Source organism: Molothrus aeneus, chromosome 3 (assembly GCF_037042795.1).
Source record: "Molothrus aeneus isolate 106 chromosome 3, BPBGC_Maene_1.0, whole genome shotgun sequence".
Taxonomy (NCBI): domain Eukaryota; kingdom Metazoa; phylum Chordata; class Aves; order Passeriformes; family Icteridae; genus Molothrus; species Molothrus aeneus.
The window spans coordinates 30,554,341-30,579,389 of NC_089648.1; the positions used below are offsets into that span (position 1 = coordinate 30,554,341).

At 36.7% G+C, this 25,049-nt stretch overlaps 1 protein-coding gene across 3 annotated transcripts in view; it reads right to left on the minus strand.

Annotated features, from left to right (window-relative positions):
* PLD5 (phospholipase D family member 5) overlaps positions 1–25,049 on the minus strand; it is a 167,220-nt gene that overhangs the window by 105,688 nt on the left and 36,483 nt on the right. Inside the window, exon 2 of one of the 3 annotated variants that reach the window (XM_066546589.1) lies at positions 24,849–24,902. The exons of the other annotated variants lie outside the window; for them this stretch is intronic. The gene's annotated coding sequence lies outside the window, so the exon portion shown is untranslated. The remainder of the gene's footprint in view (positions 1–24,848; positions 24,903–25,049) is intronic. 3 annotated transcript variants of the gene reach the window in all.

Sequence of the window (25,049 nt, forward strand, 5' to 3'; positions counted from 1 at the left end):
ATAGCAGAGAACAACCTGATCATGTCACATTGTGTTGACTTAGATCTCTGCATCCTGCTATAATGCCTGAGCTGCATGCAAGGCAAAAATAATCCTTAGTCTCTACTTCAAGTTGGAGTATTTTGTTTACCTTTCAAAACTGAATGCAGACAGTTTAAATCAGAATCAACAGTAAATATTTAGTCCCATATTTAACCACTGAAACAAGAGAATCACCAACTAATACTCCAAAGAACACATCCTTTAATGTGTTTTCCAGGCAAGCAAGAAGACACACTGTGCAGCAGTCTCCCTGTCTGCCCAGTGTATTTTGAATCTGTATTTGATTTATATAGAAAGATTAATATAATGTAATTATCTCCAAAATTTTAGAAGATCCATATGCAGGTAGACTTGGCTGAGAAAGACACAAATAAGAGCCTCTGCCAAGAGAAAGATAGTCCAAAGGTTTGCCTTCCCCCACACCCAGGGCTCAGCAGCAAGCAGCCTCGTGGAACAGGGGTGGGAAGAATCCCTGCCCTGGGCAGGGGGCTGTGGACCCTGAGCACACACATCATGAAGCAGCTGCCTTGGCTTCACTGCTGTCTGAACAAACCTTTGATCCAACAGCTCAGGCACATAACACTTGGACAGGCACATGGCTATAAATAGAAAACCAATAAACTACTTTGGAAGAAATCCAGGGCTTTAGAGGCTACTTATCTGGACCTCCTCCATGCAGGGTTCTATACTGCAGAAAGACATTAACATTCAGAATGTGATGTCTGTAAGAAAAAAAGGTTTCCAGCACATAACCAAGTAACCTCTGATGCAATTTGTCAACCAAAACTGGCATAAGAGAAGAGGTGAAAAGCCTGAATACATTGAAGTGTTCATGCACCATTTTCCCGAAACTGGGCCCTGACTTCTCATCATGATATATCGACTCAGCCTTCAGCATAATGTATGGCAGTATTATAATTTGGCAATGTCAAAAAAAGGCCATTGTCTACCCTAAAAATAACATTCTACTCAAATCTAGTGTCTCCTGAAAACAGAAAAAGAAATAAGGTATTGAACAATCTGAACCTGGCCTGAACAGCCAATTCAGAAGATTATTAATACTTCATTAGTATGAAAAAACAGCATAAGATTTCTATTTCTATTTTTTTGATTTTTTTCAAATCAAAAAGATTTGTGTGTCTTTAAACCAGAACCCTCTAAGTTAGGACTCCTACCACAGCTAGCATTATAGCCATTATTTCACCAGGACAAAAACCAAACAAAAAAAGAACCAAAAAATTGTGTTGCACATACAGTACTTTAATTTATTGCATCTTTTATGTATAGATAGACTTTCTATGTATAACTTTATTTCACAAATATAATTAAAAACTGAACTCTTCAGAAATCAGGTGAAACCCAGCAACTAATAACTGAGCAAACAAACATTTGGTCTATTATTTCCCATAAAGAGCTGGATCCCATAAGGCAGTATTTTTAGAAAGAATGAAATTAATAACTACATGAAGATGTAAATCATTAATATATTGCAGAACAGTCCATTTAAAATCAATTACAATCATCAGAGGACAGCTGGCTGGGGGGTATATAGCAAATGATAAAAAGACTGGCCTAGATTGTAGAAGGCAAATTTCTAGCAGAAAATGCTCTTTCAAATTTTACACCCTCTATGTATCTTTCTGGAGTCTACAGCATGCAAACCAAGCAGTTAGAAAGCCCTACTCTGAATTGTAGGCCTACTTCTCTCAACATCTAGTTTAATTTTGATGTTGACAGTCTTGACTCCTAATGAAAAACTAGATGGAAATATCAGAATCTATAAAAATCAGAATTTTCCATGGACACAAAACAAGCAGTTGCAGTAACTTGCCATACTGCATCTGTCCCTAGCCAACAATTCTCTTGTTTTCAAAATCAACAGGTGGAAAAAAAATAGTCTACAGTAATACTGTCTTTTCCATACTTTGCTTGCATTCATCAAAATCACATTTTTCTTCTAACTCTGACTCAAGAATTTCTTAAATCTCTCATGGAATGAATTGTTTATTGTACACATTCAACTTTTAATCTCAAGATTAACTATATTTCTATGAAAATTAAACAGAACGTTCTAAGTCAAAAAGAAGGGGAAGATTGTTTTTTCTTAGTTGCTGGTTAAACATGCTCAAAACTTTTCCTCTTAGATATTTCAGACTAATTTTAAATGTCTCACCAGAAAAGGGAGGACATCCCACATTTGAAGTACTTGAAGTCATGTTTTTATTTCAGGTTTTATTTCAGCTTTTATTTTCATTTGGTTGCTTTTTAATACAAAAGTGAGCTAGAACACAGAAGTGTCCATTGGCTACAATGATTCCAGAGTGATTTCATCCCAATTCCTCTTGATCAGTCTAATACATATTGTTCTGGCAGCATAATTCTGCACCAAACTAGGCAGGACTGCAGTAACTAAGACAGCTTTAGCTTTTCAGGGAAGGCTCCTAAAGGAGCAATAAATGTTCTAAACATTTAGAACATAGTTGTTATAACATCTATAAATATTCTAAATTTTAACAATAACCCTGCCATGCTATTAAGGCACATTCCAGCCTAGAGACAACCTGTTTAGATGGTAACATCCAGATATTCAGTATATTTAAACAGGCTGAATACAGGACAGGAAGCATTTGAGAACAGAGGACAGGACAGAGTGTGCTCTGGCAAACCACGGCATTTACCACTGCAACATCAAAGAGTTTCAGACTCCCTGACAAAGGAGATTAGCAAAATGTTGGGCAGCTATTTTCTGAGCACATGATAAATAAATTTTTATGTGCTAAGGAAAGAAAATACAGTAAACCTAACGATATCAGTGGAAGCATGTCTGTGACAGATCACTCCATATCACTGAGGGAGCCAAAAAGCACCAAAACATCTCTGTGTGTCTTACCCACATGTTGCCATATTTCCTGAAATCAGAGAGCATAATGCAGATTCCTGTTTCAGAACAGTTACCAATTTGGGTGTGTGTGTCTTTGTATATATCTATATTCCTAAATATGTATATTTATACACAAAAACAGACATGTAATAATGACCATTAACACCCAACATAAATCTGTCTCTAAATCACAAAGAGAAATTAGAAGTAGGCAGTGCGAAGTAGCAGCATGAAGGCAGACTAGACTCTATGCAGATGAATACACTGATTTACACTAATTTACATTACAATTACATTACAATACTTTAATTTACAAATGGAAATGCCTCTGTTATGTTCAAAGTTAACTATAATTTACTTTTCTATGATCAGTAATTGTAGAAAAAAATTCTAGTAATGTACTCAGTTAAGTAATGCAAGATGCTGACAGCATAGCTTCAACTACAAGTCACTTTCTTTCAAGAGTGTGTTTTATATAACAGTGCTACTAATAAAGCTTTAAGAGAAACTAAGTGAAATTTTAAAGCAATGAAGAAAGTTTATTCACAGTGTTTGCATATATCCTTTTTGGTACATTAAATGATCATATGTACAGTCTGCTGAAGCTTCATGCACACAGCTTTGTTTTGCTAAGATACTTTCAAAATAAGACAAGACCAAAAAAAATGACTAAAAAAAACCCCTAAAAATAGACTCCATCAGGGATCATGTTAGACACAAATTTGAGCTCAAGTGTAGTTCTGTAGAATTACAAATTCATCACTCTACCTAGAGTATGTGTCATCTTATCCAAATTAACAAGGCAAAATACATTATGTTAAAGCTTTTCAATGAGATTTTAGCATTTAATCCCGTGATTGGAACAGGCTAAGAATGCATCTACCAAAAATTACAGCATTATCACATAAAGTTCTTATAAAGCCATAATTCTACAGTCAAGGGCAGGTGGTGCAACTGAACCTGGACATACTAACAAATTTGTTATATAAATCACAAATTACTGGTTTCTCTTCCATAAAGTGTAAACCGCAAATTGAGAATATTTCAAAATAATTTTTTTCTTTAAAGTTTGCTTTCACTCATTCTGACAAGATACACTTAAAGAAAAAGTTCTATTAACTATGTTATAAATTAACACAAGTTCAGAAAAAGAAATTATCTCATATGGGAAGCATTTAATTTTAGCTCATTCTGAATTTATAACTACACTGCAAGTACATATTGAACTAATAGATTTGCCATCTGGCCAAGAAGTTAATTCCATTGTCACAAAGAGCACAACCAGTGTGACATTCACAATAGGAATATATATATTCTACTGTAAAGAGATATAAAGGAAAACAGAGGCTTATGATCTCCAGCTAATCAGAGATATAAAGGTAAACTAGTTAATTATAGTGATTAAGTGTATCCGATCTATGCTTTCTTTCCTGTGAAAGACTCAAGAGGTAATTTAGGTGCCATGGTTTTTATCCTACAGAATTCTGTATTTGAATTAAATGACAGTGTTCATACTATATTTTAAGTAACTCCACTTCACTGAAATTTCCTTTACTGGTTGAGTAATAGATAATATTATGAGTAAAGATGGGACTGCCATATTGACTTCAGCTTCCCTGAATTGCAAGAAATGAACAAATATTTGAATATTTACAAATACAATAAATTTATAAGCACACACGAATATATACCAAGCAAGCAAACAAAAAAGAGCATCGAGAGAAATAAAGACAAGAAACAAACAGCATCAGGCATTTAAGACCTCCATCTTCTACCTCCCTCTACCATAGTCTCTTTCTGTGTGATATCTGTTCCAGATCTGTCTTCATTGTTATAGAAGTATTTTTCTACTCCTACTGGAGTTGACACACACCATTATGGGTTGAGGAGATAAAGGTAAAAGAATCAAGTTAGCTGGGCAAGGTAAATTGTTCTGGATGTTTTCTTTTTTCACTATTTCAGCTATATTCATCTTTTCCCCTTTCCCTGTTTCGCCAAACAGCAAAAAATAATTCATTGCTGTCACTGTCTCACTCCAACTAACAAGCCCCCACTCTATTCTGCCATCTTACATGTTTCTGCCTTCTTACAGTGCAGGCAAAACTGCACAACATGGACACCAGGTCTCAGAACCAGCAGAAGATAATAGGTATCTGGAGGGGAGAACAAAAAAATCAGCACCAGCAGGATCTAGTTTTGAAGGATCAAAGAGATTATTTTTCTAGAGAGAGCTGCAACCAGGTTCTTGCAGCAGCAGAGTGAAAACTACTGTACTCAGATTAACTTTTCACCCCTCACTGGAATTACCAGATACCTCTTCTACCAGCAGAAATGCTCCCCACTGTTTGCCCTTCCTGTGCTGCCTTATCTCCATATTAATAAGGTCAGATTCCTTCTGGTATGTTGAGATATCAAGGTGTCCTGATTTACAGCATTTTGTCAGGTTTTATTTCACAGCTTGTTTTTCTCATTTGCTACCTTTGTGGAAAAGGCTTTGTCCTCCCCTTTTCTTTGTTTAATATATTACTATAGCATTCAACTGAATTGGGCTCATTGCCTATTGTTCTACTATCGAGTCAAAATATTTATTTTTATTTTCTTAGTCTGTTTATAGGATAAATAAAATCATTTTTAAAAATAAAAATCTCCTCAACAAGATATATAAGGGTAATCTATCAACATTATAACTGACTAGGCAGACATAAAAAATGTTAACTTGGCTTCCTTCATTTTCTATTTGTCTTTCAATGTTTTTTGCATTCAAGTAATCGAAAAACTAGATAAAACACAGCCCAGTTATGTAAAACATTTCCCATTACTAGGTGACAGAGAATATCTTTCCTCATCTCACCTTCAAATATCATGACATCTGACTTGAAAATGTCTGGAAGAACTCCCTCTTTGTATTACATAATGTTTAAGTCAACCTATGAATTTAGAAGCTATTCAGAAGGAAAACTATGAATGCATATGAATATACATATTTACATGAGCACAAAAGTCTCAGTTCAATAGGAAGACAATCTTAGAGATTAAATATGATATCCAACATACATTACTGGTTAAAAATAAATTAATTAAAATATCTATCCAGGGAGATGGCTGTTTCCATGAAAACCATAAAACATTCTGGTCTAGCTGAATGTGCATCTAGTTTTATTATTGTTTTAAAGTAGGCAATCACTACAGATTTTTTTTAATGGTTGCCAATTTGGAATTTTAATTATTCTGTAAAATAGAACATGGAATGAAGGTACAGTGAAATTCTGCCTTCTTATTCTCAGTTCTGTAGCAGAGAATCTCAAAAAAGTAAAAATAGTGAGAGAGATGAAGATGAACCTTGAATATAAAACAGCCATGCTGCAATTTGACATGGTGGTGGTAGAAATCCCTCAGTGAGGTTTCAGTGCTCCTGAAAGCAGAGGAGGTGTATTGCACCTCACCACAGAGATGTTGATGGACCAGACAGAGTTCCAAGAATGAGTGACTGCATGCCAAAAAGTGCCACTAACCATTATCACCTTTCATCCTACTCTGAAGTCCAGTATTTTTCTGGTGCAGGTGTTCTATCCCTTCCCCTTCTTTTTTGACAACAAACTTCTTTGGGAATACTTTCTCAGGAGGAAAAGAAACTAAATTTTCTGGAAAAAAGCCTCTTATGGCAGGCTATCAACTGATGAAAATTGTTATGGGCACAGGTTTGTCTTACAATATCTTACAAGCCCTTTCTAAGCTGAAAAAGAAAGTGCAGCTTAAGTTTTCAATACAGTATCAGGCCTTAACACAGCAAAGCATCCAGAGAAAGGTAAAGAGATCTATCTCTGAAATTTCAGTCTCAGGGTGACAGACTCATTCCCAATCTAGGAGTATCAACAATTTATTAGAAGCTTTCACTGAAAAGAGTAGGCATTTTCTTAGGTTCTCTAAAATTTACACAGACATCTGCATTTATTTTGACACACTATCAGAAATGTTCATAAAATAATGTTCAAGGAGGTCTCAAAATATGGAAGTGTCCTCATTTCTCAGAGAGCAGCAAAATGGTAACTAATTTTTAGCATTTTGGAAGCAATTGGAGATATGCAGATCTTACACTGTTATATTATTTTGCATTTTAAGTTTTTTCCTGAAAGCAGTAGCTGTGTAACACATTCACATTGTACTTACAAAAAAACCCCTTAGTCTTAATATTTTTTGCATTTGTTGCTTAAGGCTTAAATATATTCCATATGAATAAAAATCAATACAGTGTTTACTGTGTATTCTGGTAAAATAACCTATGAAATTCAAGTAAAATTGGGTCCATATTTGTTTTCTGAATGTGTAATATTTTAACAAGTATAATTTTTAGCAATGTACATAGATACTCTACTTCTCAAAAATAGCAAATTCAGATAGTATAAACTGGTAACATTTTCAGATTACTCTGTGTCACCATGTGTCCCTGTACACACTTGTTGAGACAACAGTGATTCCCATAATTCTTCACATCCAGATTCCCTCGGTATAGGAAATGCAACTAAAATTGCTTTTCTTGGTTTCCTAGCTATTTATAAAAAAATTAATAAAATCTCCGGTGGTATAGATACACTAGGTGTGTGCTTCTTCCACAGCACATTCAAAAAAAACTATGCTTATTTTTTTCTGGGATAACAGACAATATTTGAACAGGACAAAACAGACTTATTGCAGAAGCTATATGAAAGGCCACACCTGCTCATATTATCAGCTGATTGATACTCCACCTTCATGTCTGTGTGAGAGATTAATTTTTAATTACAGGAATTTATTTCCATATTAATCTATTAAGAGATTTCCCCAAAAACAGTTACACAGAAAGCCTTGCCCCATAAACTAAAAAAAAGTTTAATTTTGTTGACCAACATGCACTGAATGAACTACTGGTAGCCATGGAAATCCATAGATATTTTTGCTGCCATTTCTAAGAGATATGTATGGGTACACATATATGTCCTACAGAGCTTATTTCTGGGCAAATGCCATTGTATATCAAAAGCATGTAAGAGTTCCCAAACATTCTTGGTCACTGAAACCTTGCCAGACATCAAGAGCTACAATGGAAACCCAAAACTATTTTTTATTAAAAAATTGCAATTGCAATGAAAGTCAAGCAGTAATACTTAATACAGTTCAGTTTTGTAAGTCCTCAGTGCTGTCCAGACTACATCCAAACAAATTTCACAGAGAGAGCCTAATGATCTAGGGTCAAAATTCCCTTTCCTTGTATCTCTGGAGAGATATAGGGAAGATGCACAGACCTCACTACAACCTAACTCCCCAAACATACAGCAGAGATGCTTGGAATATGTATTCTAAATAAACAGCGAAGGACAAAATTTTGTAGCAGCTTTGACCTAAAGATGTGCATGTGCATGCATTACAGACAGAAATGTCCACAAACACACTAAAATATTCTATCACTAAAAATGACACTTGCTTTGCAGTAAGCTCACCACACTTGTTACATTCAGTAAGGAGTCACTGGGGAGAGGGTTGCTCTAAAGGGCTGTCTTTACCTCCTAAATAGCCACCACGTTTGCTAGCACTCCCCAAGGCAGATTGAAGTCACAGTATGAGCCATGATCTATGACATTTCTCACGTTCCCCATTTTTATACTGATGGCAAACTGCCCATCTGCTCCCGCCTTTCTTGGCTACCCACCTTTCTTTGGTATTGAATTTGCTATTGGCTTTGAAAATGCCTCTGCATATAATAACAATTTTGCCACTGTCTTTAAAAGGAACAAGACTCAGCTCAACCTTCAGAAATAATACAGTTGGATTTATATTGCAAAAGCTATAAATTCACTATAAAAATGTGATAAATTTCCTTCCAATAATAAAACTGTAGCCTTTCTTTTTCAGGGGCATTAAAATGCAGACTATGATCACATAAAAGTCACTCATTCAAAACAACCTTTTCAGAGGTAATATGCAATTCATTGTTTAAATTCTTTGCCTTTTCTCCTGTCTATTCTGTCTATGAAAACCCCAGTGTTCCCTATGACCCTAAATATACAATTAGATACATGCCCAAGCTAAAACTCATCCATGTCACTGAGCTCAAAATCAGATTTTGCCAAAGACATAAAACTATGATCTAGTTAATAAATGTGGCTATGATCTACCACGTTTATTTTGCCACAGTCATATCTGACAGGCAGGTAGCACACTCATAGCTCAAGCACTTCTGTTTAATGTGGCTCTCTGCTAGACAAACCTCTTGATCCCGTTTTGAGATTACACTAAATATATAAAGAAACATTATTAGATATGGTGTAAATTCATCAGCTTGATTTATACTTTGGATACAAAAGACTTGATCAAAATTTAATTGATGCTTCAAAGCTTTTGGTATTTCATGGAATATTTAGATATTATCCTATTACATATTTACCCTATAACCTATTACCAAGAATAGATTGCAACTTCAGTTCCCTTTGCTGCTAAGACGTTCTAACACATTTACAGTTTTCTTTATCCCTTTCTTCTCTATACTCTTCAGGGAACTTTCCACAACATGCAAAAGTTCTAGATTTTGTTTTTCATATGACAAGTTTGCTCCTCTTGGGGAAACACCAAAAGGTAAAACAACTCCCTTTGCCTGCTAGGACTGGGAGGCTCAATTTCTTTATAAACATTAACTTTGCACTCAGCTGCTGAGCTCTTTACTAAGTGTACAACCTGAACAATAAAGTGTTACAGTAACTTCTTTTTCTGTTTGAAACTGTGTACTGCTGTCATATAGGTACTGCTATATTAGCCTTACAAAGTTCATGGACTTTCTTCAAAATTTGTGCTAATGTAAACATGAACAGAATTCAGGCCTTGTTCTTAGCTCCTTCAAGGCTGCAACTTCTCTACAATTATTTAGTAAAGATGAAAATATTTAATACATGTCATTCTGATCTATCTGGTTCTTACACAGCTTTCAGCTCAATTCTTACATTAAAAAAAAAACAATGGGTAAACTGGAAGTTAACTAAGCTTGCTGTCTCATGCACATACTATCTCAACTACATATTAATAATAAACGTAAGTGGTTTGCAAAAGGTTATTATAAAGCTTAGAAGTTCTGCCTGAGAAGCATATAAACTATTTTACTAAACATGAGGGGAAAAAATAATTAGTTTCCCTCAAAGCCACAATAATTCAAACTAAAGGAAATTACCTAGCAATTTATAAATTCAATAAATATGCTCATGCTTATCCAGAGATCCCTCCAAGGACATTGCATCTATTTGCTGTATCTGCAGAAATTAATATATTCCATTTCTGATGTTTTGTAGCTGTGCAAATTGCTTTGTAGATGGCAAGATTGGCAATTTATCTCTTTGCTACGTAAGAATGGGCTCAGAGATTGTAAATGATTACTTGACTAAAAGCATCTCAAGTTTTTTGGCTTGATGCAAGAATTTTCCAGTACTCTGTTCTCTGTTAGACTCTGAAGAATCACAAGCTGAAAGAAAGCACCAGGGTAACCTTCTTGACTGAAATGAAGATCTACACATTTTAGAGAGAAAAGAAACTGTCTGAAGGTTAAAAAAAAACTTTAACAAAATAACAAAAAAATACAAAACCAAGAAACAGTTTGAAAAAAATATGCCGTCATCTTACTTTACTTCAGTTCATCACAGGACTGAACACAGCATGTGGTCCAACAGTTGTTTAAAAATATAACTAATGATTTGGATGGCACCCTTTCTGAAAAACAAGCCCTGTCTCCTCTCCAGCCTCTATGCTGAGCTGTCATAAAACTCACAGGGCTACTTCAAGGAGGACACCTAATGTGTAGACAAACCAAGCCACTCTGCTGTAGTAAGACAGGGGAAGAGAACAGCCCTGCCCCATCATTATTCAAAGAGCTGGAATGTCTTTGGGGCAACACCAAAAACTCATCAAAGTGAATTAATGTTCACTAGGATGATGGCATTCCAAAGGAAGTTTAGATAATGAAATCATTTGAGGTCATCTTTCTAAACAGTAATCTTGGTTTATTGTACAAGGTGATTAAAACTGAGATGGGAGGTAGTGGGCTGTAACAGCCAATGCTGCTAAGAAAAAAAAATTGAAAAATCTTTATTATTTGTTTCTCCAAGGTACACACAGAGCCAGAAAAATCAAGAATGTGGTTCCCATATGTAAAATTAAAGGTCCCAAACCATCCTTTTCAGCCTCTCTGACAGAACAATGTTCTGTGGATTAGAATGAGACAGGTCTATGGGATTGAGGAGAAAAGAAAAGGAAGACAAATTTGGAGCTCACTAACTACAGTGATAAGACAAGTAATTTAAAGAACTAGTTTTAGAAAAGTAAAAAGGTGAACACTACAAAAATATTAGTGGTATTTTTGCTGAATTTCCCTGAAAATGATACATTGACTTTCAGGCAAATCTAGCAAAAGATCTAAAGCCACATGCTTGTATCCCCAAGGATGCCCAAGATGAGGGCTTCAGCACTATCACAGGACCTACTGCAACTGTGCTCACTCTCCATGGCCTTGATGTTGGAGCATAGAGCATAATGAAGGAAAAAAATCCTGTTGTGGTGCATCTGATATTCAAAGAATTCTTCCATAAAGAAGCTATGGTCAAATTTCTTTTATCTATTTTCCCCTGTTTATCTGCGTCTGCTATACCTCTATAAATATATCTTCAGAAAATATCCCTTCATAAATGTCTGGCACACCCAAGGAATAAATTCCAATCTTTTCATTTAACAATCACAGTATATTTTGCTATTTCTTCTGCAATGTTATTATCTTTTTGCTACCACTCACTGATTTTCCCTCAATTCCAGCAAGTTCCCTGTCTCATCTCTGAAAAGACATCTTTGCACAGGAGAATAAAGATACATTGAGGCTTTGTAGCATGCCTCAACACCTTCACTCAAATAGCCTGGAAGGCTTCAGTATGTTCTACAAAAATTTTTTGACTGCTGTCAGAAGTGTCAGAAAACAACATCAAAGTCCCCTAAGAATACAGGACAGTGTCAAAACAGGAGGAGTAGCATAAGCAATTTCCATCTACCATTTTAGATTGTCATTTTCAATAAACACCTGGAAACTTCCAATAGTTTCAGCATGTCCCAGTCCATGATCACAGCTCTTATGGCTCTTATTCCATTTATAATAACACATAAAAACCTATGCAGCAGTGACACCTAATTCCAAAATACCAGTCCAATATCGCAACGCTCTATGCTACTTATAGTGCAGAAAAATGCACACAACATTTCTGAATTTATTTGCCTCAAAATTATTTTTAAACTATAACCATCTATGAGCAAGATGACAGATTTAGCATGTAAACTTATGGAAACATCAACTTAGTGTCTGGAGGTAAAAAAGGCAAGCTGAATTTACTAGAAAAAGAGCAGAACACCAAAGAAAATTTCTTCACATTGTGAATTTTTTTACATTTGTGGACCCAAACCCTGAAAGTCACTAAGTTCTTGTTCACTCATTTCAAAAATCACAGAACAACTGGAAGAGGTATAGAAATAGGTAAAAAGGACAATCAAGGCATAGAATGTTTCTAGATAAAGAAAGATTAAATAAACTGGTAATCTTCAGCTTGGAAAAAGACACGACTAATAGAGGAATGTGACAGAACTATGAATTCATAAGCAGCATGGAAAAGATGACTGTGAAACAGTTATTCACTGTCTCTTCCAATAAACACATTAGAGGGCATTAAATTAATTTTGTTGGCAACCTTGAATGAACAAACAGAAAAGGGTACCCAAGGCATTGTTAAGCTGTATAACCCGATGCCATGAGACACATAGGTGATAGAAGCTTACATAGATTTGAAAGCAAGTATCTTTGGGTTTTCTTCATGGAATAAAGCCCTGGGAGCTAGTAAAGAGGAATGCCAACTCCAGGAACTGGAATTTGCCAGGGTCCTGTCAAAGATAAGAGACAAGGCAGGCCACATGTTTAGCCTGAGCAATACAGCTACTCTTGAGGTCCTTGGTACTTCTTTCCTGTAGAACAACTCTGGCTAAACACTCCGAGACTGTATTTCAGGGCAGTATTGTTGGAAGACACACTGCCTGCTCAACATTACTAACACAGTCACTTATGGCAAAAAATACAATACAATACAATTTTCTAAAATTTGCATTCAAGACCTTCAAGGAACGTAACAGAACATTACAGGTCCCAGCCAGACTCCACAGCTCCTCCCACCAGCCCACGTTCCAGGAGCCCATCTCACCTATCAGAGATGCTGGTCCCTGCCCCAGAAGGGCTGGGCTGCAGCTCCCCACAGCCCTGCCCTGCCCTGCCCTGGGCACTGCTGGGCCAGGGCCACCTTCAGCATAATGGGAGCACCAGGACTGCCCCCAGGTGCCCTCCTCCCTGGCTGGGCTGGTGGGATGGGGTCTGGTCATCAGGCCCTGCCCTGACAGACCCTCACCAGTAAGAGCCCCATTCCTGCTGGACTCTGCTTCCCAGGGGTGCCCCTGGCACATGTGGCACCCTGGCCACTGGGGCCCACTGCACAAAGCAGCCTACATCTCCTACTGCAAGGCAATGCAGTCATTGGTCCCTCAAAATCTGCACCAGAGGACACCCTGTTGCAGGCACAAGGGAGAGGTTACTGCTCTGCACACTGTCATGGGTGACAGTGAGGTTTCAGCTGCTCCTGCTTTAGGGACCCAGAAATCTCACTGCTGAGTGATGACATGTACGCTGCCCTAATGTTTTAAGTGAAGAATGACCATACAATCTAATTCTGTAATCATTTGTCCTAAGCACATCAATGAAGTCACACTCTTTCTATGCCCTGAGATTGCAATAAATGGCAAGAAATGTTTAATTGAACTCTCTTGCATTTCTCACTATTTCAGTGCTCATTAGGTATCAGTGTGCTAAGCTTTTTGTGAGCCTGAAGTCTCACTGTCCAGGAGGCTTTTATGGAAACATCTTCTCCTAGCCTCCAGCATATCTATTCTAAAGAACATTTTCAAGATGACTTTCTTCCTGCACATCATTGTAAAGTGAACATTAACTTGTCAGCTTTATCCAGTCACCATTACAAAGGAGATGTGATAGTTGCATAAAAAATTAAAACTTAGTGCTGATCAGTAAATTTTATTCGTGACATAGGAAGAGAAGGAAGACAGAGAAATTCCTTTACATAAATCCGTCAAAATTTAAGACCATTTATATTTAATTTATGCCAAGTGTTGTATGGGTTCATTAAAGTTTATGGCTTCAATAAAAAGAACAGCAATTACGACATACAAACAGAACCAACATGAATATAACAAACTGGTTCAAATGTTACAAAATAAAGCTAGAGTTAACACTGTCTGATGTAATGCAAACAACATCTGATAGTATATATCAAAGAAGAAATGGTATCAATCTAAATCCAGCTACTAATGTATTAGTCCTAGCCTTCAGAGGAGGACACTTTTTCTTTATTATTGTACAAGACCTTGGAGCTCCCCAGTGCCACACACTTCCACGTGTTCTGTGCCGAAACTCAGCTTCCAGATAGCAAATACATTAGATTCATGAGGACAGCAGACTGATTTTCTCATTGCTTTCTACTTTAAGAATTAAGTTTATTGAGAAAAAGTAGTGCTTGTCCACCATAAGAACAGCTCTTATGTCTATGGATTTATGTGATTTCATTTATAAACCTTTCATATAAACACAAGCAGCAATGCACATGAGTCTCAATAACTGCATGCACAAAGGTACTGTGTACTTTGGCTATATGGCCTGCTCTTCTTTCCCAAATAATAACAGAAGATAAATTAATCTTGGCAGCACCCCACAGCCACCTGAGAAGTCTCAATTATCTCGATTTTGCCTATAATACACATTTTACAAACTCAGTTTTTGCTCATTTTGAATAGATTCTGATTACAACAAAAGGAAGAGATACTCATCTCTACTGGGAAAGAAAAGTTAAAAGGATAGGTTTCAAGCTCCTTAAGTTGGTATAATTAGGAAAGGCTTGTAAATGTCTCAGCAAATAGGACAAAACATACACTCACAATGTCAGTGAGCAAAGCAAGTTTTACTGAAATTAATGGAACTGGCACAAAAATCACTATGTCAGTATCATTAAAGTGAATGAAAAAGATCTGCTAGTCCCACTGGAAACTTGACAAGGCTGTAATTGATCCAAGTTCCTACTAAACAGAATTACCAACTAATAAACTGCCTAGGGAAGAAAACTGTCATCACCATCTTATGGCTCTGTAAAATGTGTCTGTTGATGGTCGACCAACACACAGGAGAAATAAATACAGAAAATCCATTGCAGATGGGCAATTTCTGGCTATTTCTTAAAGCCAATCTCAACAAAGCAAAGAAGATATTCTAGACTATTCTGCATTTTTCAGCACTCCCATCCTCTAAATCTAGTCTCTTTCTTCCTTGTTCAGGTATGAGGAGTATTTAGAGTAGGCAAACCAGTCAGCAGTAAAAATACACAATCTACATCACTTCTGTGAATAATTCAGAGTTTACTTGGCCCAATTTTAGAATCAGAGAACCAACTATGTAAAAAATGAAGCTATTTAAACAGGAAAAGTAACAAATCTAAATTTAAAAATCAGGTGCACACACAAAAAAAGGTTTACTAGGTTTCAAAAATGAAAAATTTTAGTGTTATGAAGCAGGATCTCAATTCTATTTATAAATACATTCTAATGTGTCCACAACAGAACCATATTCTTTATACCTTCAAATGCAAATTCACTCTATAGTTCTTTTCTGGATTACTGGTTTCTAAAACTTAAGAACGATACATAGGCATCAAGACAGCAAAGCATAGTGCTCTTTGCCTTCTAAAATATTGATTCTTCAGGTAGGAATTATATATTCTAATGCAGATGATGAGTGAGATGTGTTCCATTTTCTCCTATGCACTGTCCCTACTTCTCTTCATTTAAAGGAGAGCAGCATGTACAAGACCAATGCTGACAGCACAGTTAGAGTTATATAAATGAACCATTAATTTCTTAGAGTAACATTAAAAGCAGCAATGAATCTTGGACTTAGATGCTGAAAGGGTTCATTAGTTTAGAGCACCAGTAATTTAAGCAGCTTTGTTTTACAGTCTGCAGAAGGAAAACCAGTAGAATTTCCATCTGTTTCTCAGACTGCTAGCACAGTCTGACACTAGAAGTTATGAGAAATGATTCTGTAAGTCAAAACAGCATTCAGAGGACAAAAGTACCCCAAGTGACTTACATGACCAGAGAGTAAATTCCAGTGTTTTCTTTTGTGCTTTCACAGTCTTAACATACTGCCATTTTCATTTCTCCTTAGCAATACTCTTGCCTTTACAAGCCCAATCACAGATTCCTTGCCAAATCAAAGTCTGCAAAACTCTTCCTCACAACAGACAATGTCTTTCACCCCAGAAGTCCAAACCTCACATTTAGCTTTCAAGCAAGCAGCTCCTGGAATTGGTTCCTTACAAGTGATGGCATTGGCTGGAGGAAAAGGATGGGGTTGCATGGCTTGGGGGATGGCAGCAACATGAGCCTGGACTGGATCATTTCAGTTGCTTTGAGTAGAGGTGACAAATTCCTGGATAACCTCTTGTGTAACTACAGAGAACAACAGTGATTATGAAGCATTATAGCTATTTAACCCAGGAGCTTTATTTTGGATTATATAAATGGTCCTTCTGTATTTCCATTTTCAGTCATAGTAGAGCAAAGATTTCTGAAATTAAAGGATGTCATGGATATGTTAAATTCGTTATGCCTTGCTATTTTTGTTGAAACATTTGTGAATTCACAGGTGCTCACTCAAGAGCGCCTGTAGGATTCTGTCGGTGATCTTCCACGATTTTGAGGCTACTAGCTAAATGAGGTTACACTAGCTAAGTGGTTTACAGGAGGCCTGTAAACCACTTGGAAATCAAATACACAGTCCTGCGCTGAAAAGACTGACTGTCTTGGGTGATTTTTTTCCAGGAACCTAGGTGATTCACAGCTATCACAAGTCATCTAATACATGTATCTCAAAAAAAGTCATCACCAAGACAAACTGAAGTAATGAACTGTATGTGCTAAGACTAGCATTCTTAAAGGGAAACACAAGAAGACCCAGTCTTGCGATTTTAAATTACCTATTTCCCACTTCCATGCAAATATCATTCCAGGAGTTTTTCTTGAAGGCTTAGCAGAACTCAAAACTCTTTAAAAATCCTTTTGTTTAGGCACTGAGCAAGGAAAACCCTGTTCAGCTCATGAGATCATCGGTCATCAGCGCTAACTGCAACACAGCAGAATTGAATTTGTGATCTTGACGATAGTTTACAGAATACATATGGGTTTTCCAAAGCTTGAGCTCATCCATTTTTTTAGCTGCCTGTTTTCCATGCTAGAAGGAAAATACAGGCCATTTTTCCTGATGACACTTGCACGTTTTGGTGGCAAAGACCTCAATGTAAAAGGATCCTCTTTCCTCCCTCCTGTCTCCACTCCCCCAAGAAAAGTTGTAGCACACTGAAAAAACAGCATGTGGAAGTTTGGACTGCCACTGTCTAGGGAGCACATATTCCGTGGGAAGGCAGACTATTTCATTTGCCAGAGCTGTCAAGCCAGCCCTTTCTACAAACACTAGCTTAAGACAAAAGAAAAGAAAAATTATAACAAAATGCTGTTAAAAGCTACATGCAGAGGGCTGAAGCAAAGGCATAGTAATTAAGTGGTTTCCTGGGTAACCATGGGGCAAACTGATCAAATCTGCCTACTTAAAATTAGATTCTTAAAATCTACATTTAGACATTTAAGAGTTGCACAACTTCCAGGTGTTCTGAGCTGCAGCTGTTTTGATTAACTGCACCTCTAGCAAAGTAAGCAAGTCAGTCCAGTTTTGGAAAAATAAGTCAGTATGATTCTTCCTCTTCTCCAGTTATGACTTTAGTATAAAGTAAAAATAGGGCTCAATTTCCCAACATGCCAGCACCCATAAACTGTCAGACTGAAGCTAAAGGGACCTTTCAAAAATTGGAACAATCTAAGACTCTCAACTTAAGCTTTAAGACTAGAGGCCTGCCTACCTAAACACAGGTATATGAATCCAGTCCACTGTGAGAGAGTACATGACATGAAAGGACAGCTTAAAATCCAATTATCTGATTTAGCATGGTAGAAATCCAAAAATGAAGCTTGGAGAATTTCCTTTACCATCCCCCTCATTAGGTATCTGCATTTCTTGAAGGGGACAACAGGGAAATAATACAGGTTAATTAAGTGGTTAATGCTGTACATAAATCCACTGAAATATTCCCCTCTCCCTCAGGAGAGGGGAGCTCCTGCCTTGTAAGCCTCCTATGAGTGCCCCACATACTTTATCAGTCCTTTTGCCTTCTGGCAGTAAGTGTTAGCAAGCGTGAGATCTCTGTAATGAACTGTGCAGCAAGGATTTGAAGAAATACTTAGAAATTTTATTTACATGAAAATGAAATGCACACCCTAGCAGATGGGAGATTGTGAAAGACAGTTTGGACTATCCAAATCATTTTTATTTCAGGAATAGATAAGCTCTTGTGCAGTTTTCTAAACCAAGGAATCAGACATCTGGAGATCTCATTGTCGTAGCTTAAAACCTTATTTTTATACTAGTTTTTCGCATCTTTCTGTGTGTGGGAGGCTGTGAGCATGGGAAAGAAAATATTAGCTGGCTAATCAGTAACTTTGCGTTACAAACAAAGCAAGTTACACATGGTTTTCTCTGGTTTGTACAACAATACCAGCCAGATTCTGGTGTAACTTAATAAAACAATTGGTCTCTTGCTAGGTATGCATTTGTGCAAGTGGTTTACAGTGTTATAATAGAAGTGATGTGTGCATGTAGTTCAGTAACTAGGATTCAGAAAAAAAACTGTGTAAAAAGGGAAATGAGGTGTTCATTCTCTTTATTTCTCTATGAAAGAAAATACACATGCTATAAATGAAAAAAAAAGAAAGTGACAGGTGGCAAAGCAGCATTTGAATTACGTTCCAACTCTTTAAAGAATTAAGCCATGGGAATTCTCATCTTTAAAAATAAATTGAAATGTTCAGAATGTTATTCTCTGTGGTGTTTCCTGCAAGGTTTGGGGTTTTTTTCTCTAATTTAAGCAAGAACAAACAACACTGAATTTTAATTAACTATCAGGTACATCAGTTTCTATTCCAAACCTCCTCCGGGAAACAACTATTTTAGAATTTAACATAGAAGGCTGTTTATAACAAAAAATAATATGCTTCTCTCTGCAGCCTAGTGAGTGCCAGGCCCTAAAGATAGTAAAAATCTTAAGCTAAGCATGGTCTTCTGCTATAGCTATTTTCTTAGACTACACTGTCCATTCAGAAATTGTGCTTTTGATTTCAAAAAAATACATTTGCATTTACACAAAATAGTCTGAGATCAGAGACTCAGGAGAAAATATACATGTCACTACTGAAAATAGAAGAGATTCTGCAAGTTTGCCATATTCATCTGTGGGTCTCACTTTGACCATTAAAACCAACAGCACTGACTTTTTTTAAGGTGAGATGGTTACATAGGTTTAGCTTTTGAAACCTCTTAATACCTGAAAACAATCAGTTTCATGGTTTTGGTCAGGATTCCTCCTTGAAATTAATGCTGACTCAATGTAACATCTCTCAGGGAACATTCCCCAAAGGTTAACTGCTGTGCCAATTACTTTTCACCATATACTCTCCACAGGACTTCTTCAATCAGGCCTAGAACCAAAATGTTCCACAGTGAACTCTTAGTGAAGATGCCCCAGCCACGGGTCCAGGCAGGGTCAGGGCAGAGAGTGGCAGCCTTGGCCCTTGATATCCTGTCAGAGCTCCTAACTGAGGGTCAATGCATCACAGAGCACCCCCAGGAGACTCCAGCTCCTCACAACAAGGATTTCTTGGGCAACACTAAGAGGACAGCCCACAACATGTATTTTGGACCAAGAATTTCCAGGTGTATCTAAGCTGTCCATTCTTACAAAAAATGTTACCACACACAGTGCCTACAGCTTTGTTTGGAGACAGCAAAAACAAAATCCACTGAAGCCTTTTTTTTCCTACAGAAAATGAAGAAGTAGTGGGGAGGAGGAAGGGGAACTGAACACTAATTTTTTTGTTGGCTTAGGATGAGATTAATCCCAGAAAACTCTCAACACACCATACCTAGCAGTAATCACTTGACCTAAGCAACTGACTCTGTTTTCATTTCTTATGTCTGAGTCACTGCTGAGTTACTTTGTAAGTAGGAGAGTATTTAGCAGCAGGTGAATTAATATCATCACCTTTTCTGGATACCTTTAAACAAACATGGGTATGATCCACATCAGTGGCAACCATGCACGTAATTAAAACTGTATTAAACAGACAGGAAAACCTAAACTTTGGAGAATTTCCATGGTTCTCATACTTCTGGAAGAGCAAATATCTTTTAAGCTACTAAATAAATGTTTACAACAGTGGTCTATATTAGGGCTGTATTAAAATTCCAATGTAATATGTTCAACAAAAATTTTGATCAAAAATTCTTTTGAAGACAAAGATTATTAGAAAAAAAAATGCTGTGTTACATATGGGAAACAAACTGCTTAGAAAACCTTTATGCCACTGATAAATTAGTATTATGTACTATCATTCCAGGAAAGTAATTTTTTCCCTATAATTATCTATTGATATAAAGTACTTTCTCAAGCAGCATCTTGCAGGTATCTTTTACATGCATGAATTTAATTATATTGTTCATGAAAAATCCTCCTACTCTCTCATCACTGACTGGAAGCATATATTTTATGTGCTTCCCTACCCCCACTGACACAGATCAGAGAGAATATTTCACTGCAGCATTAAAATGATCCACAGCAAATGCATGACTTCAATGAACCTGGACTAGAAAATCTATGAGGCTGAAACAACCGGTAAAACTATTAAGTTTCACTCTACATGAATCTGAATTTAAAGTATTTTAGCCTTTTTTCACCTTCTAGATCCTCCCACAAATATTTTTACATTTCTTTTTACTAAAAAGAGGCTCTAATCAACAGTGAAGGCAACTCCATTAGTAAATTTATAAAAGAGGTGAAGCATTTTGGGGACTTGTGATATGCTGACAACCCAAAATCTGCTACAAAAACTAATGTTTCACAAAGTCATATAAAATTTTAAAATATTGTATAATAAAATTCTTTCTATAACAGTTTATAAATTGCATGTTCTGTGTTATGATGCACTACACCAAAACTGTTTTGTTCAGTTGGCTTGCATTTGCCATGACTTCAAGGAGTTCTGAAAATGATGCAGTAGAAGGATTCATGTTTATGCTGGTACACTCTTAAATCTATGTTTTTCCAAGCTACTCACTCCAAATGAATGTGTCTTGTTAGGCTATGGAACTACTCCCTATCTGAAGTAAAATACCTAAATACACATTTGGTGAATGTTACAAATATTAAACTTGTGGAGGTGTTGGGTTTTTCTTTTCTTCAAAAGGAAAGAACAAGCAACATATTTGTTCTATGGCACACAACAAATGCTGTTAATTGTAAGCACCAAAGGATTAAACTGCTGCCATCCTACAGCATTGTTCTCAATCCCTACAAAACTGTACCCACAATAACAGCTTCCTAGTAGTTTTTAGTTGTTTTAACACACTTAAACTTATGACTGCCTCCTTTCTCAGAACCTAGCAACATGGCAACTACCTGTCAATCTCAAACTGTCAAATCCACCAGGATCACTAAGACAGAAAACTTTTTTGGGACTCAGTCTTTCAAGCTCTTCTTCAACTTCCTAGAAGACCAAACTACGCAGTTGCCTTTGGATGATGAATGCATGAATGACCTTGAAAACAAAAGGCATACACATGGCACGGCTGGAGACGAGGGAACTCCACTTGCTACTACAGGACCACAGCAGCCCTGATGGGCAGAGGAAATGCAGTCCATGAGCAGCCCCAGTGCACAAAGAGGTAACAGCCAGCTACAAGCAACATTTCATGACAATCTCTCCAGCAAACAAATGCCAGTAGACACCTTAATATATTCTGCCTAAAACATCCCTAGGTGTGTTGTATTCATCCTTCACACAGAACTCACTTTTTCATGCTTTGCCTGTATAAGGAAACCATTTTTCTTCTACCTGTGCCACAGCAGAGGAATTATTAGATGCAAGTGCTGATTTTGTGATTGATCCTCTGTAATAGTGGAATGAGGAGTAGGACAAAAAATATATTTTTAAACATGCCTAACACTTTCAACAGTCCTTCAAAGAGAAAAATAAGAAAATTAACATTAGTGCATACAACAAGTTTAGTCAGAAGATAATCTAAAAGTTTGTTTGACTTAAAAGACCTTAAGTTATCAAGCACTCTCTAAAATTAGTCCCTTCTATTTCTTCAATGAAAACAAAAAAATACATGAGGAACATTTCTTTTTCTGACATAAATTTTGTAGGCCAGTTTGAGTTGCTGAAAGATCATTTTATGTGAATGATATAGACGTCTGCAGTAGCTCTTTAGTTAGTCAAGACCAAATGGCCCAGACAGCATGTTTGTCCCAAATCAAGTATATATTTTTTCAAAACTTAATCTCCAGAATTACTGCTGGTAAAATCTCTACCACAGATTTTTTTCTTTCTGAAAAGAAAGAACCACAACAAAAAGTGCTAAAAGTAGGTATTTACAGGAAAAGAAGCTAAATCAGAGGTGTAGTCTTATAAGATCCTCTTTCTTGACATTTCTTCCAAATGACTATGTAGTCTCAGTCATCACCTGACCAAATAAATCCCCATTATATGGCTAAGACAGAGTTCTCCCTCTTACCAGGCATGTGTATATCCAGTTAACAGGAAGAACATGTCAGCAGCCTCTAGAGCCTCTAGTCTGGTAGCCTGACACACATGCACCACATCCTGTCCTATGACAGGGAAAGTTATCACAAAAATCCTGTCATGAAAGCCACATCACGTAAGGGGAAAAAAGGCTGCAACACAAGATCTAAAATTCTCTGAGCTATTCAAAAGGTTAGCACTATGAAGCTCAAGCCATGGCTATTAAAAAAAAATAGGCTATTACCTATTATGGTAATGGAGTCAGAAGTGTTTAGGGTTTCATCACCAGAGTTACCTACCATCTTTGACTGAATAAGGATCAACACCAGAGACTCCAAAAATCTTTCTGAATCCAAAACCTCTAGTCAGATATGCAAGGTGTATACTGGTGAGAAGAATCAAGTGGTGCCCCAACAGAGGGCCGGAGAGTAGACAGCTCTCACCTCCAAGCTGAAACTTCATTATCAAAGATACAATAGGGCTGCCTATGGGCTGTGTATCCCCAGGTCACACCACAACACTGAAAAACATCTAAATGAAATATTCATAACAACAGATTTACAGTAGACTAAAACCTCTAGTGCAACGTCTAGAGAATTCCTTTTGGAATGGCAGCTTCTCATCAGCACTCTGTGTAGGGAAGCAAACCAGGAAATCTACCCAAACTGTACCATGTCTCCCAACACTACATATTAGCCATCACTACATATTACCCATCCTCAGCTCTGGTTAGAGCTCATTCCTTATATAAGCACTGGAAACATATCCTTCAGGGCACAGCTCCATAACTTGCTTGTCTTGCATCTGCACAGTATCAGGTGAGTATAAAGTTGTCCGTACTTTTTTATCTTCTCTAGACTTCTTTTAGAAAAAGTCCAAGGTAAGTCTCAACTTTAATTGTTTTCAGTATTCTCAGTATAGTCATGAAGTACAAGAACAATTATGTGAGGCAAAATACCATGTTGCTACAAGGGTCCTAAGATATATGGGAAACACAATTTAGTCTTGATATTTCAAAACACTGCAAATGCCATGATGCAAACATTAGCAGATGCAGAAAAATATGTATTATCCAGCCACCTTCTCACTAAAGCTGTATTCCTCTGGAAGCTGCTCCCAACAATTATTTCACCTAGAGACCAGACTGACCTTTTTCCCTGCCTTCATTTTCATCAACTTCATTTCTGATGGCATGACAGGATCAAAGCCAAAAGGATAGACTAATGCTAAAAGCATCCGTTTTCAATAGTTTCTTCATATATCCCATGGCTGAGGGAATAAAACCCTGTCTTGAACACAGATGCAGCAGGCATGCCAATACATTATGTAAAACACAGCAAATAATTTATAACTTCCTGAGAGCAACTCATTTTAAGTTATACTACCAGTGTAATGGCACAGCTTAAAAGATGGACTTCGGTGAGCAAAACCTGATCTGCATAGTAGGTTAACTGTAGAATCAAAGGGCAAATGGCTTAAAAATATAATACTCCATCACCTAAAGAACTACTTTTGCATAAACCTTGCCTGGAGACATATTTTATTCACTGAAAGTATTCAGGCTCCATAAACATAGATGCTGAGATTTTAAAATACAAACTTACTTCATTACAAGTAAATGCTAATACATATATATACACATATGGAAATATTTCAACATTACATTTCAGTGAAGTTTCAATGTGATTTATTTTCATCCTTCACAAACAGTATTTATGGAGCATGCAAGAGTGTATTTCACTCTAGAAGAGTGCCAGACTTACTGGCATGATAAACAGCCCAAAATGCAGTTTTATAACCTAAACCAAACTGTGCCAAAAGTTAGTTGGGACACATAATTTAATACCAAACACATGCACAAAGCTATACTGCAGCAGATTCCTTCTGACCACTGTCAGCATGAGTACTTCTGAATGAACAAACTTCTTTTTTATCAGAAAACTGGCGGAATAACATAAAAGAACAAAACCTGAGAATATTATTAAATCTTGAATCAAGTTCATAGTAGATGTAAAGCTACATTTCCTTTCCTTAAACATATTTTGTATTACATATAAAGTCCACAGCTTACATATTTATAACATACCTCTTTAAATAAGGATTACATTTTCAGGCAGATTATCAGACTTCAGTTTAGTTACTGAAATGAAAAAAAATGTTTAGCCTAAATTTATCTAGAGGTACAATACATCCAATTGTTGAATAAGCTTTTTTAAATTCTGCACAAGGAAGACACTGCAAATGAACTTTGCCATACCAAATATATCCCTTTCACTAATTATACTTT